The following is a 14,429-nucleotide window of genomic DNA, read 5'->3' as shown; positions in this document are numbered from 1 at the left end:
GGGGAATGACTGGTCCTTGGCTCCGAGCTGACCCTAATTCCAGAAGACCCAAAGTGTCACGTGGCCCACCACCAGAGTAGGGGCTGGTGGAGGTCAGGTGGTCAGTGTGGTCTGGCTCAGTCTCCCCATGGGCCCTCCCAAGGTACCCTGTGTTGCTTAAGTTCTGGAATACACGATTGGGATAGCCGTGCTCAGCAGCACCCCCAACACTGGAAACAGACCTTGCCCCCAGCCACAGGCTGGCTCGGCCTCCAAGCTGCGCTGATTAGAGCACCACGTCCCCCGGGCCACCAGGGTCACTGCTCCAGGAATGAACAGGTGACCCACAGCAGCCAATCAGAGCCCTCCTTCCCCTCCCCGGACAGGAACTGGCCACCAGCTGTGGGGTGGGGCCTCTCCCAGGCTCATCCTACAAAGCCTGAGAGTATAAGTTCTGAATCAAGTGGTGTCTGAGGCCAGTCCACTCCTGCCCTTTCTCCTGATGAGGTCGACAGCTTTCAATAAGCCAGTGACACAGGCTCTAGCATCCCAAGTCAGAGGCTGAGCTGGGGGGCTTCTCGCTTCTCTCCCTACCTTTGTGTCCATGGAAACCAACCTGTGGTTTCCATCTAGATTTGTCCTGTGAGGAGCTCGGTTGTGAAGTCTGGAATTTGAGGGGGTGGGGGGGTGGGAGCATTTATTCCATTTGCCCTGTGGAGACTCTAGAGTCTGGGTGGTTTCTAAAACAAGGGTCCCAACCTCAGCCTGGTGTGGCCTTCTCCACATAGTCCCTGGTTTTTCAGGTTCTAAATTCCCACTGGCCCGGGGGGTGGTAACAGGGCCCTGCCATTCACCCCTGCACTATCCTTTATGGTTTTCTTCTAATGCATTTTCAAAAACTCAGCGGAGTAAAGTATTCTCAAATCATCCAACGTAGGTGGTCTCTCCCTCCCGGTGGACCCTGCCTGCTGCACACACTACATGATCGCCATCCTCAGACAACTCTGCCTTAAGTCGTCAAAAGGTCAGGAGATCCTCTCATCGTGAGGGCTGGGCACACGTCTCTGGCCCGGCCATGGCCTTGGGAAAGCCGACGTAGGCCACCTAGGAAAGGAAGGCGATCGCTCAGGACAGGAGCCGGCAGTGGTTCTGTTGCTCTGCATGGTGTCGGGTACTCCTGACGCCAGGTCTCCCATGGGGACGAGCCCAAGAACCCTTCAACAAGTGAGGATGGCCCTCTTCTAGAGCAGAGCTCTTGTGTTCACGGCGTACTTTAATGGTTCGCTCTGGACCAAGTATTTGTGTCTCCCCTAGATTTGTAGGCTCAAACCTAGCTCCTCGGTGATGGTATCAAGAGGCGGAACATTTGGGAGGTGATTAGGCTGTGAGGATGGAGCCCTCACAAATGAGATTTGGTGACCTTACCAATGAGACACCCCCCCCCCCTTATACTTTTTGCCAAGTGAGGACATAGTGAGAAGACAGCTGTCCGTGAACCATGAATTGGGCTCTTGATCTTGGACTTCCAGCGTCCAGAACCATGACAAATAGGTTTCTGTGGTTGAGAAGCCCCCCGCCCCCCTAGGTGGGGAGATTCTGTGATGACCACTCAAGTGGGATGACATGGGCCATCCAACAGGGGCTCAACCTCTGCTAGAAACAAATCTGGATCTAAGATTCTTTTTTTTCCCCCTCGATTTAAGTGTTAAGGAATCACAGGCCTTACAGAGAAAGGCACCAATCTTAAGTGTTCGACTTGAACCATCACAGACCGAACCACCCATGTCACCGAAGTCCCAAGTCCAGAAGCAGAATAGGACGGGCACGGACTCCCCAATGCCTGACCTCGGGTTGCGTGGTTTAGGTTTTCAATCAGCAATAGCCACACCTCAGCTAGAGCTCGTGGGCTGTGATGCTGCTACTGCACAAAACTTATTTAGGTCTTATATAAATGGAACCATGAGTGTGGACTTGCTCGTGTCTGCTTTTGTTTACACCCAAACCTTGCCCACGTCGCTGTCACAGGGCACTCTAGGAGCGTGCCAGTCCATCGTAGTCGGACAGTCTTTCTAGTTATCGGCTGCTATTGGTTATGCAGGTATGAACATTCTGGAATGGGTCTTGGCTTACAAGAGCAGGGGGATGGCTGCACCACTGGAAGCATCTACGAAGGGACAGTATGCTTATCCCTATCAGTTTTCCAGAGTCCCACAGCCCCACCCACACATGAGGTCCAGCTCCTACGGTGAGCCTCTGGCGTCCACAACACATGTATCATGCCTACACCCTGCAGCCTGATGGATGCGGCTGCCGGGACTGGGAGCAGGTCCAGGGGAGCAGGGATGGAACTTGGATGTGGATCCGCCCTGATGTAGGGTCGACAGGGATCCTGCACAGCAGCTCACCACGTGGGGGGCTGAACTACAAGTCGAGTCACAGCTCTCGGCTTCGTCAAGTGACATTAGGGCTCCACCCAAGCTCCCACAGTTACCTGGGTCTGTCACTCTGGCTTCCTATAGTTCATTCAGTCTCTGGGAGAGAGAACCTGGTGGGGCAAGCTCGGTTTGGGTTTATACATCTGGGGCCAGCATTATGGTGCCCACTTAGAGGTGAGTCAGGGTGGCCTATGGTAGAGAAAATTTCTGCTCCAGGAAAAACAGTACAGGTTTGTGCAGAGATGACTACACTCGTCCTGCTTTCTCTATGAAAGGTTTACTACCCCCCCCCATATCCCCATTAATAATCATGGTCACTGTGTCTTCTCATTTTCTTCTTGGAGCCTCCGTCCTACACCCCACCTCTCCCGTCCTTCCACCAAGATTTGTTCTTTCATAACGCGGCCAACCATCTGTCCAGGTCATGCGGCCACGTTTCCTGCAAGAGTGGCATCTGTTCTCTGCTAAGAGAGAGGCAAAGAGGCAGAGGTTGGGAGCAGAGGAGCAGCCAGTAGAGCAGGTGCAGGGAGGACTTGGGTCACATCAATACTCATCTGTAAAATGGGAATCAGGCTTCCCCAGCCTGTGTAGCATGGCTGTTAAATTGAGACTCGGCCCAGTGGGCAGAGATCTGATGAGCAGATGGCACTTTCCAATAAAAAAAAAGGCAAATTCACCCTTTCCTTTGCACGGATACAGTCACTGGCCACTGAAGCGCAGATTGGTGAGGGTCAGCCTTACTTCCACTCCCGTGTGCCACCTTGGTCCAGCTTGCCTGTGCAGTGCACAACAGGTTCAACTGCACGTAGCCGCCTTCATTGTTCCATATCCCAGGTAAAATAGAACATGCCAAGGGCCATACAGGGAAGGGCTAAACCAGAGATCCTAGTGCTCACCCAGTGCTCAATCCCAAACAGGCCAAAAATATTGAACTAGAGTATATGCTGCAGTCATGCTTAGCATGTGGCTACTCCCTTATGTACAAAATCATGCATTTGAGTTTTCAGTAAGGTGAGCTCAGTTTTGAGCTATTTTTTTCCCCCACTTAATTCATTGAAGAAATAGTTACTAAGAGTCTTAATACCAGGTAGACACTACGGGTACCGGGGAGCCCTAAGTGAACATTAGACACAAAGACACCTGCAGGAAGCTTACAGGTAACACTGGATGAGAAATAATGTCAGAGAAGTGATGCCATTCGTTTGAAGGTGTGGTCAGGGAACGGAGGAGGAGAGGGCTGGAGCTGGGGTGCTCGGAGGCTGATGGGAGGCGGTGGCCTGTGTGAGTGGCGCTCAGGGCAGATCTTACGGGAAAGGTGAGCTTGAGGGAGGACTGGGGCCAGCCAGGTCAGCCAGTGCTGGCTCTCCCTGCCCTTGCACGGACCTGGAGTTGCCACAGGACGCACAAGGTTAAGGAGAAGCAATTGGATTCCTCTCCCGCAGGGTCCCGGCTGACAGAAGCTAGCATGGCCGCAGGCTGGGGTCTGTGGGGCAGAGGGGGGTGGGATGGTAATGCGTAGCCCTACAGCCCCCTGCACCTCTCTCTGCCCCTGTAGATGGTGGGGGGATCTGCCCTCACTCCCCTGGGTAGTGCCAACTCAGACCCACTGGTAGATCGGGGGTGGAGAAGGACCCTGAGGGATGGGGTGTTGACCTTGGACACACAGGACACACATCACCCTGAGGCGGCACCCGGGCCCTGCCCTGCCCTCCCAGAAGGTCCAGCTGCCTTGCTGCTAGCCACTCAGCTTCAGGAAGGTCGGCTCCCTCCAGCTCCGGTCTGAGGTAGCAGGGGGAGGTCAGCTCTGGTTGCTCCCCTCGGAAGCACCCCCCCCACCCGGCAGGGTGGCTTCACGGGCAGCAGCACCGAGGTTTCCACCCAGCACTGGTGGGGCCAGCCCAGCTCCAGGCTTCAGTGTCAGGATCAACTTGGGTTTTCTGCTCTTCTTGGCCAGCATTTCTCCTAGGCCCTGGTGCCAGGGAGACAAGGTCCCAGGCCTGGGGCGAGATGGAGTCCAGTGAGGAGAGAAGGAAGAAGGGGCCTGGAGTCCCAGCTCAGAGCAGATGGCAGCGGCTTGCATAGCCGCTCTGTGTACCATGAGGTCCCCACAGAACCATCAGAGAAACAAGCCGGCTCGCCTGGCCTCTCGTGTTGTCCCGTTGCCATGACAATGCCCCAGTGCAACACCAGGAATAGACAGTTTCTGAAGGGGGAGTGGGTGGCATCTTGTAAAAGGTGTTAGCAGGTGGGGGGAGGGGATTTTCCCGGAGGGATTCTCTGAGTGGGCACAGGGCCTGCTCCCTCAAGTTGCAGGGCTATCCTCCAACCCCATCTTCCAGTAGCAGTGGCTGCTCCTCCATTCTTGGGATAAACATCCACCACCTGCACGGTGTAGGTTGCAGTGCTGGGTATGATGGGGGAGCCAGGTACGAAGTCCCTGGGACACATGGTGGGGGGGCATAACCAGTGTCCTCTTATCCTGGGCCTTGTGACCTCTCCCGGTTTGAGCAGATGCATAGGGCTTGGGGTCAGATGGGCCTGGGTCTCCACCGCTTGTTGAGCAAGCCCCAGGCAAGTCCCTCAACCTCTCAGAGGCTCAGGTGCTGGACCAGAGCAGAACCAGGAAGACTGAGGCATGAAGAGATTTATCTCAAGGAGTTGGTTTACACAATTGTGAGGTCACAACTCTGGCTCAGCAAGTCTAGAATCCATGGGGGCTGGGGGGGAGCCACCAGGAAGGACAGACTGGTATTCTCCATTGCAGGCTGGTGCCGCTGTCCACGGCTGGTGGGTCTTCCTTGGGGACATCACCCAGTTATGGCCTTTCATTACACCTACAAAATCCCTTCCCAGCAGCACCTGGATTAGGGTTTGGCTGAGTGGGGAACTGGAGCCACGTTGACCACAGGTGGCTCCTCCATAGAATGGAGCTAGTAGGCTTTTGGGAAGCTTGCTATGTGCTGTATGGGAGGTTTTCATTCTGGCCTCATACTAGGGATCAGGACAGAGTGGTAACTGCCACAGCCCTCGCAGAATGCTCTCCGGACGCCAGGCACCTTCTCAACACTTCCAATCCTAACCATGCCCCATCTGGCACATGAAGATCAGAAGGTACCTGTCAAAGACGGGAGTCAGTCAAGTTACCTAATCCTAAGCTCTTCCAGAAACCAGCAGGGTCCAGAAGTCAATATTTTATGGCAGGTGCTCTGCTAGGCTTTACATGGAGAACAGGTGGGACAGGAGGGACTTCAAGGTGAGGAGAGTGGAGTAGAGGGACGTGTTCACCTACCCCTGTCATTTGGCAGACAGGTTGCAGGCCCCTGTCCCCTCGCCACAGCCCTCGATACCCTTCCCCTATACAGCAGACATCGTTAGCCTCGTGTGATCGCCGAGGACACGGAGAGTGGGTAAGGCAAGGAGTCACTCCTAGGTCTGTGTGGCTTGGAGGACCATCCCCTGTCGGCTACTCACAACCTTGGAAGAAGTACAAGTTTGGCTTTGGGTTCTTGCACTCAAGCTCCGAGGCTGGGTTCTGGGACAACTTCCTTCTGGAAATGCGAGCTGGCCGTTCCCCAGGTTTGTTTGCCACGTACCCTTCTCTGCTCTGTGCCAGGGGGCCGGCCACCCCGTGGACTGCATCCCCTGGGCTCCTGTGGCTTCTGTGGGGGGCAGTCAGTGGTAGGACATGGAGGGTGGGGAGAGAACAGGATGTAGGCTGACCCCTGAGCACACCCTGCCTGGCCGTGGAATGGTGGTGGTCTCCAGTAGCCCCCCTGCCCCCAGGCCCTCCGAGGCCCCAGAATGGAAAAGATGTCCCGCAATCAGACCCTGGTCTTCCATCTGCATTAATGGCTCCTTTGCTGGACTCCAAGGAAACCATTGGCTGTTTAGTCCATCCCCTACTGGAGCCCCATGGACAGGACAGGTGGACCTGGGACCCACCTAAAAAATAGAAGATGTGAGACAGGAACGGAGGCAGGGGGCAAGCAGGGCCACTCTGGCCTCTGCAGAGGGACAACAGGTTTCATGAGCCTTTGAAAGGATTGCTGGGTCTGGCCCCACTGGTGTTGTGGGAGACAGCAGACGTCATTCCGGTTAGCCCGTGACTTCCCGGATTTTCAGCACTGAATGTCCTTCATACTGGGACCCCCCAGTCCCTGGCCGATGGGCACCCATGGAACCCCAGGGCGAAGTCACCTAGGTTTACCATGCAGGATGCTCCATGGCCTCAGCACTCTGGGAGATGCCCAAACAGGTCACCAGGTCCAGGCTCTGGGGAGGAGGGGAGAGCCACTTGGGCCCTCCTGTCCCTGTGCCCTCTTCCCGACCCTGTCGTACTTTGGGGAGCTCACAGCCTAGAAATACCACTTCCCCCTCACCCCAATGATTCCCTCTGAAAGCCTGGCTGAGTCTAATTGCTTGACAGATTGCACCCCCAGGGCCCAGCACAATTACTGAACATTTAATAATAATTAAAATAGGAGATAAGCGCTCCTCCTCTGCACCTCTCGGTAGGGTCTGTATTTCCCGAGGCACGCTTAATTATTATAATGACAATGTCAACTCACAAGCCACCTCCTCTTAGAGGCCTGGCAGGAAAGAGTGAGCAGAAGCCTATATTTAATCAGTGATGCCAGGCAGGGGATTGGGGCCGCACAGTCCTGCCTTTGCACACATTGTTCCCTTTGCCTAGACATCCCTCACCTCATCGACAATAAATCTGGTGTCTGCTTTCACTGGCTCAACAAACAACCTATTGAGTATCACTGTACCAGGCAGCCTTCAGGAGCCGGGCAGGCAGCTCAGAACCAAACCAGCAGCACAGAAGTAGTAGCACCAGGGCCCACCCTGAGCCTGTCACCCTCCCCCTGCCCCTAGGTGAACCAGAGCAATCAGAATGAGGTCATGCAGCTAAACCTCTCCTAGGGGCTCAGGCCCTGAGGTCTGAAGGGGACTTGAAAGACTGGCAAACTCTGCTTACCTAGCATCGGCTCCTGAGATTTGAGAGGTTACTGATCACTGCTCTAAGTCAAAGCTTCTTGAATCAGACTGAGTGACACAGTAGTACATGCCTTCTCTGGTTGATGACAATGCACCACCACCAGCCAATGAGAAGCCATCAATAGGTTTTTGCCCTGAGCCTTTGCCAGGAACCCTGTGAGGCCTGGCCCAACCTCCGACATGCTCCTCCTGGCTCTCTGCACCCCGGCTGCAATCTTCTCTTGGCACCTTCAGGGCACCCGGTCTTCTCCTACTCTAGGATCTGGGCCCTGTTTTTTGGTCCACATGGAACATACCCTCCTGGGGCCTGGTCAACCCCTACCCATCCTTCAGGTCTCAGAGGGCTTCCTTGACCACGCCCTCCCACTCCCTCAAAAAATGGTTTCCTTCTTGTACTGTTATGCTGTGATCTGTCATAACACTCATTTGGTTAATATCTTCTCATAAATGTTCATAAGTGGACAACATGCCCTGCTCCCGAGAGCGGAATCTGACTTCTCATCACCAGGGCCCTGTGCTCAGCATCAGAGTGCCCATCACGCAGAGGGCACTGAATGTTTGTGGATTCAAATGGCTAAATGAAAAAAGTAGGACTTCCTTTCAGAAGAGAAGAATAGATATTTGGGGAATCGTCCTTTATGGCAAACCATTTTCTCTTACTTCATCCACCCCTGAACTTATATAGCAAACACGTCGGTGGCACTAACTAGGTGTTGGGCCTGTTCCAAGTGCTTTATATACATTATCTGCTTTAATTGCCACCATCTGAAGCAGGTACTATTATCATCCCCAATCTGGGGCACAGAAAGCTTAAATAATCCTCAATAACAGAAGGTACCGAGATAGTCCGGGTGGTCGAAGACAGTAGGGAGTTTCTTTAGATCTTGAATTCAGGGACCTACAATAACGGAGAGAAGCCTCTTCCAGTCTGTAGACAAAGCCAGGAATCCATCCAATTTTGCTCGAGTATCTGACTTCTCTTCAGGAGTTCAGAGGTCTTTACAGACACCAGTTTTAGACGTTTTTGTTTACAAAAAGACAAAGCAAAAAATAATCATTGAGTTGTAGATCTCACGTGTTTGCTTTGGGTAGAAATAGATCCTCATAAGCACTAGGTTTCCTCAATTGTACCTTGATTAAAATGTGATTGAAACTATAAACCACAATATTCACCTCAGTTAATGAGAATATCTTCAAACTTTCATAATGAAGCTGTTGACACAAAGCACCGAGTTAGCCAGTGAATAGCTTAGTTTAGAAAGGACCCAGCAAATATTTACATAATAGTGTCCAAAACATTTAAGCTATACTTGTTCTATTTTAAGAGGTTTTGAAGGAAAATTATTTTCAATTTAGGATGGCATACTGGCAAAACTAACAATCTCGTGGGACAACAAAGACATTTTCAGACAAAATGAGCCCAGGATCTTTCCAACAATGGAAGTAGGTCTCTTGTAGTGACTATGCTCAAAATTTTGTTTGATGCATCCCTAGTCAACCCAGGCTGCTTGGTACCCAGCAGTAAGTCATTCTGTATCTTCACCTTTACGTGTGTCACGTCTGGTGTCCCTAATCTCACTTTCACTATGTGCTCCATTGCTTTGTTGGAACAGACCCTGTGGGAGCTTTCTGCAAAATTGTTCCATGAGAGGTAAGTTTTGAGACTTCTTTCCGTATAAAAGTCTTGACTTTAACATTTTGAATAGGAATAGAATTTGCTTGGAAATTATTTTCCTTAAATTCCTAAAGGTGTTGCTCTAGAATTTTTCTTCAAATGTTGCTGTTAAGAAATCTAAAGGCCTTCTAATATCCAATCCTGTAGGTGAGTTTGTTTTCCTCTGGAAATGCACGATCTGTTGTTCTATATTCTCATATAGAGATAAATATGTGCGAGGGACTTAGCAAATCCTTGAAGTCTAACAAAGTGTGTCTTTGATTTCTGGAAAAAACATTTTAAAAACTTATCTAATACTCTTTTCTGGCTTCCCTTTCTGGGTCTCTTACTGTTCACATTTTCTACTTTCCGGGTGGTCTTTTACTATTTGCATATCTTTCATTATTCAGCTCTTTGTTCTTTGCTTACTTCTTGGAGATTTCCTTAACCATCTGAGAGCCCTCCCATTGAAATTTTTTTGTGTCCAAATTTTTCAGATCCCAAGAGTTCATTTTTGTTCTCTAACATTTTCCACTTTTAAAAAAAAAGCATCCCACTTTATGTCATGAATGCAGCATCTTTGAGGATATTAATTTTCCCCAAATCTCTTCCTACTTTGTCTCAGTGATTTCAATATTGGTTTTTTTCCTGCTTGTTTGTTTTGGCCTCTGCTTTTTGTTGGACGTTTCTCTCAGATTTCTGGTTACCTCTGCTTGTCTGTTAATGTTTCAGGGTAGGGAATGATGAGCCGATGGGGTCTCTGAGCACAGGGTTGGGCAGAACTAGAAGGATCCCCTTATGGAGGGGGGTCCCTGAGGCTAGTCAGAGCTCCTGGGCTGTACACTTTCTAACTCATGCCTGAGGAAGGAGGTTAGGCTGCCACTGCTTGGGAGCAAAGAGGGGGAAAAAGGCAGAAACAGCTCACGTTCCATGTGTGCATGAGCACTTATCACCCTGGTTTTCTAACGGTACTTCTGTCCCTAAGTGATCAGGGGTCATCTAGCTTAGAGATCCAGTTTGACTCACTCATTCCAGCAAATAAACCTTCAGTCTTCCACCGGAGAGAAGGGAGAGAGGCCATCAGGGGCCGGGGCTTCCAGGGCTGCTTCTAAACAGCAATCACTGAATCCTCCATATCTGAGCCTCCATTTCCACCTCTAGATGTACACAGTGTCACTGACCTTGGAGTCTTCTGTGGATTCCGTGGTGTATGTCTGGTTGGCTCCTGGTTTTGCCTACTGTCTGCTTAGTACCCAACTTCCTCACAGAAGGAAGTACTGCTATCCTGGCTGCTTCCTGAGATCTGTGGCTGTCTATTCCTCTTTGCCTGGATTAGAGCTTAAAAAAAAAAAAATATATATATATATATATATATATATATATATATATATATATCCTTTTCTGCAGTTTTAGTGGAGATTCAAGGGAGAAAAGAACCAGAGACATCTGTAATATGCTATCTTTAAGAGGGACAATATCTCAGGTGGAAGATTCTCAGAACACACTCCTATTGCCCTGTCTCCGCCCAGGTCACACAGCCAGCTGTGTAACTGTCTTTGTCCTTGTCCTTTCTCTCTTCTAGGCCTCAGAGTATCTGATTTTTTCACTCCTTTGTCCACATGAGGAGATTAGCACTGGTATGCTCTGAGTCTCTCACAAATCCATGCTGATAAAAGCTGTAGTTTCTGATGGGAATCAAGATGACAGGTGTGTGTGGAGGAAGGGCTAGGCCATGTGACGGGACTTTAAAAATTTGGAAGAGAAAGCAGGAATGGTGTGGGCTGAGGGCCAAAGTCCTCTTAGAGTATGATAGCCAGTAGTGGAAGGTCAGCACACGGCAAGTAAAGCTTTCTGGATAAGGCCTCCCAATGGGGCCAGGCCCAGGGATGGCCAAGTGGAAAGCCCAGAGCAAGGCCAACTCCTCCATGCTCAGGTGGGGGCTGGGCCTACAGGGACAGCATCTTCTTCATATACACCCCAGATACCACTGGCTGAGGGAAAGTAGGAATGGGGGGCTGCAGGAAACAGACCATGAAAGAAAAAGGATTGCATGAGGTTTGAGGGAAAATACTGGTGACAAGGAAGAAGCATTGGACAGAGAAAACCTTAAGATCATGAGTAGATCTGACCAAGTTTTGGTCGACTTAATGAGGAGCTCCAGAGCAAAGATGGCTGGTTGGAGAAGTGGTGTTGGACATAGCCAGGCCATGGTACCTCCCATTGCTTAGTCATTGGCTGCTGGCTGCCTGGGAAGAATGAAGCCTCAGACCAAAAGAGATGGATCCCAAAAGCACTAACAGCTGGGAGCTGCTGGGGGAACAGCACTATTTATAGCTGGCTGTCCACTTCTTGCTTGAAGGGAGAGCTGGGGTTGCAGCTCCACGGCTCAGGAGATGGCCTTAATCCTCATTCCCTGATTACCTAACCCAGAGGGGAGGGCAAGGCTTCCCAAAGCCCCGCATGTTCATATTGTCAGGACTGGGACAGCACAGTGCAAAGGCTTAAGGACCTTTCAAGGAGGGAGTATTGCCCAATGGGTGATCCTCCATTACACTGGTGATCTTTCCCCTCAGGCAGACCAATGCCCAAATTCAAGACAGCATTCAAAGAGGTCCCGGAAATAGCCCAGAAAAAAGATATTTTTACAGGCCTGCCAGGAAAATGAAGCAGGGGCTGGGATGGAGAAGGCTTAGGGGTGCAATGCTCACTAAAGTCGTCTCCAATGGCAAATATACTCTGTGCCAGGTACTTTGTGTTTTACAGGCACACCATCTCTACCATTCCTGCGATATTCTCACATGGCGTGGGAGAGACCCGGATCAACCAGGTTGTCGGGTGGGCAGAGCTCGGATGAATTATCAGGAACTATGAAGGTCCACACTTAGATGGAGGACACCTTCCAGCTTCTTTTCTGCTAGGCCCCTTGCCCGAGTAAACCCCCGCTTCCACAATGTTGCTCGAGGATTCCAAAACCAGAAGGCATGTTCCGCCTGGACAGACACGGAACTTTCTTCTGCTTTGACAGGTTGTACTCAAATGCATGGTCTACATGATGTCACCCACATCCCTTCTTGAGTTCAGACACGGTAGCAGGTTCTGTTCCCACTGAGCACAGACCGTGCTTGGCCAGGCATTGACCCCAGTGGTCTCTTCCACTCACTGGAGATGACTTTAAGGGGTACTTGGATGCCCAGTGCTCCATGTTCCCAGGGAGTTCAGTCCTCCTGTGGCAGAAGATCTGCTCGGCACGATCTTAGATGGATTTTTTTAGTTGATTGGCCCATCCCTTGGGTTTTTAAGAGTTTTTATTTTATTTTTTATTTTAAAGTGTGTGCAAGAGAGGGAGTGAGCACACACATGAGCAGGGGGAGGGGTAGAGAGGGAAGCAGGCTCCCCACTGAGTAGGGAGCCTGACATGGGGCTTGATCCCAGGACCCCAGGATCATGACCCGAGCTGAAGGCAGATGCTTAACCGACCGAGTCACCTAGGTACCCTCCCGCCCCCTTGGATTCTTATTGACAGGGGTTGAAAAGGCCAGTTTGTAGAGGCTTAAGGCCTCTCAAAGCCATTCATGAACAGGTCCTAGAAAGACACTTGCTTCTCCAATCTCTCATCAGCTCTGTACAGTGTTCACAAAGTCCTGCCCTCTCTCATAGGGGAGACCCAGCTACTCCTTGTGGAGGCCCCTGGATGCCTCAGCCTGGAGGATGGTGGAAATGGCAGATGCAGCTGGTGACACAGGCCCCTAGGCACTGTGGGAAGAGGTGGTGGCTTCTCGGCTGGCCCATCCAAATCCATGACAACCCTAGCTCTGTGCCAGGGACACATGCTCATTCACCAAACTTCAAAGAAGTCAGGTCCGAGCCTGACCCCGACACCTGTCTGGCCACCAGATGACGAGGCTAGAAACTCAGGATTTTTTTTTTTTTTTAAACCACTCAACATAAAAGCCTTGGGTTTTTATTATTTTTGTTCTCCTCTCAATACATTCCTGGAAACACAGGAAAGCAAAGGCTGGATGCATGCTGTTGTTCTGAGGCAACACCCGTCAGTCACATAGGAGTGCAGGCTTGGTGGCGGCGGTGGTGGGGTGCTCCGGGGCGGCTCAGTCATCAAGAGTCAGATGCTCAGCTTTCTGGCCACAAGCTTTATGTGGGGCTCTGTGCTCAGCAGGCAATCTGCTTGAGATTCTTCTCCTCGCTCCCTTTCAAATAAGTCAATTTTTAAAACTTTAGGGAAGTGCAAGCTTGGGAGACAGACCTGGACTCCAATCCTGGACCCCCTTTGTGGTCTTGTACCTGGAAGATGGGGGTAGGGGGGCTTACTCCTATGATAACCTCACTAGGAAGAGCCTGACCCTGTGCCTGGCCGATGGGGGAACATTTGGCTTTATCTTCAGCTGCAGGGATTGGTCCGCTGCTCCCCAGAACAGCAAGCCCAGGCTGGCCAATGTGGGGAATGAACCAGGATGCATGTGAAGACTTAATACCAGTCTACCTAATTGAGTTTCCTGGACTCTAGATCAGTGGTTCCCATGGGAGCTAAATTGGCCTCAGTTGAGATATTTGACCATTTTTAGTTGGCACAGCTCCCAGAGTGGGAGTTGGCAGGAAGTTGTTAACTGGCATCTAGTGGGGAGCGATCAGAGATGCTAAGCACCCTATAATGCACAGCACAGGCTCCTCTACCGCCCCCACCTCCTCCACATACTGTTCTAGAATGTCAATACCAAATTGTGACACCAGGCTCTGGAAGATACCTGATTGACAGGTGTAATCACAGCTATTATTTATCGAGCATCTACTATATAGGAGACACTTTACATACAGCATCTCCACTTGGACAAGCCCCCAAGTCTGGAATTAACTGCCTGCACTCTGGGAGGAGGAAACCCAGCAGAGTGGCCATCAAGCTCCTTATGGCTCCCTTTGTCGTCAAGGGCACAGATGCAGAGGGAAGTCGGGCTGATGCCAAAGCCCGCGCGTTTGATGCCTACACTGCTGGGCACACGAGCCACACAGACCTGCTCACAAAGCTGTGGTGTGGGCTGTGTTAGGAATCTGGTAGTAAGGAGCTGCTGGAGAGAAGAACAGGCAACTTGGTGCCTAACACAATGAGTGGAGGGAGGGGAATGCCCTTGGGACAGGAAGAGTCTCATTTAAATCTTTGCATGCGGGGAATATAAAAAAAGATAGTGAAACGGATTATAGGGGCAAGGAGAGAAAATGAGTGGGAAATATGAGAGGCAGACAAAAAATGAGACTCCTAACTCTGGGAAACGAACAAGGGGTGGTGGTAGGGGAGGTGGGTGGGAAGATGAGGTGACTGGGTACGGAGCGGGGGGACTGAATGGGATGAG

The 14,429-nt window shown here is 51.1% G+C and overlaps 2 long non-coding RNA genes across 4 annotated transcripts; one reads left to right on the top strand and one right to left on the bottom strand.

Annotated features, from left to right (window-relative positions):
* Positions 1 to 3,565: 3,565 nt before the first annotated feature.
* LOC119865344 lies at positions 3,566 to 7,564 on the bottom strand. Its single transcript, XR_005368822.1, has 2 exons — positions 7,396 to 7,564; positions 3,566 to 6,356 (listed from the first exon to the last, which is right to left on the bottom strand). It is a non-coding gene; the product is annotated as an uncharacterized LOC119865344 (long non-coding RNA).
* On the top strand, positions 5,136 to 14,307 carry LOC111098571. Of its 3 annotated transcripts, none has more exons than XR_005368821.1 (3): positions 5,136 to 5,201; positions 11,833 to 12,094; positions 12,727 to 14,307. It is a non-coding gene; the product is annotated as an uncharacterized LOC111098571 (long non-coding RNA). The 3 variants fall into 3 exon arrangements; XR_005368820.1 differs by having other exon boundaries at positions 5,141 to 5,525; XR_005368819.1 differs by having other exon boundaries at positions 5,141 to 5,990.
* The last annotated feature ends 122 nt before the right edge of the window (positions 14,308 to 14,429 follow it).

Source organism: Canis lupus, chromosome 13, assembly GCF_011100685.1.
Source record: "Canis lupus familiaris isolate Mischka breed German Shepherd chromosome 13, alternate assembly UU_Cfam_GSD_1.0, whole genome shotgun sequence".
Classification (NCBI taxonomy): domain Eukaryota; kingdom Metazoa; phylum Chordata; class Mammalia; order Carnivora; family Canidae; genus Canis; species Canis lupus.
Note: the sequence above shows the minus strand (reverse complement) of the source record. Positions and strands in the feature narration are given on the sequence as shown.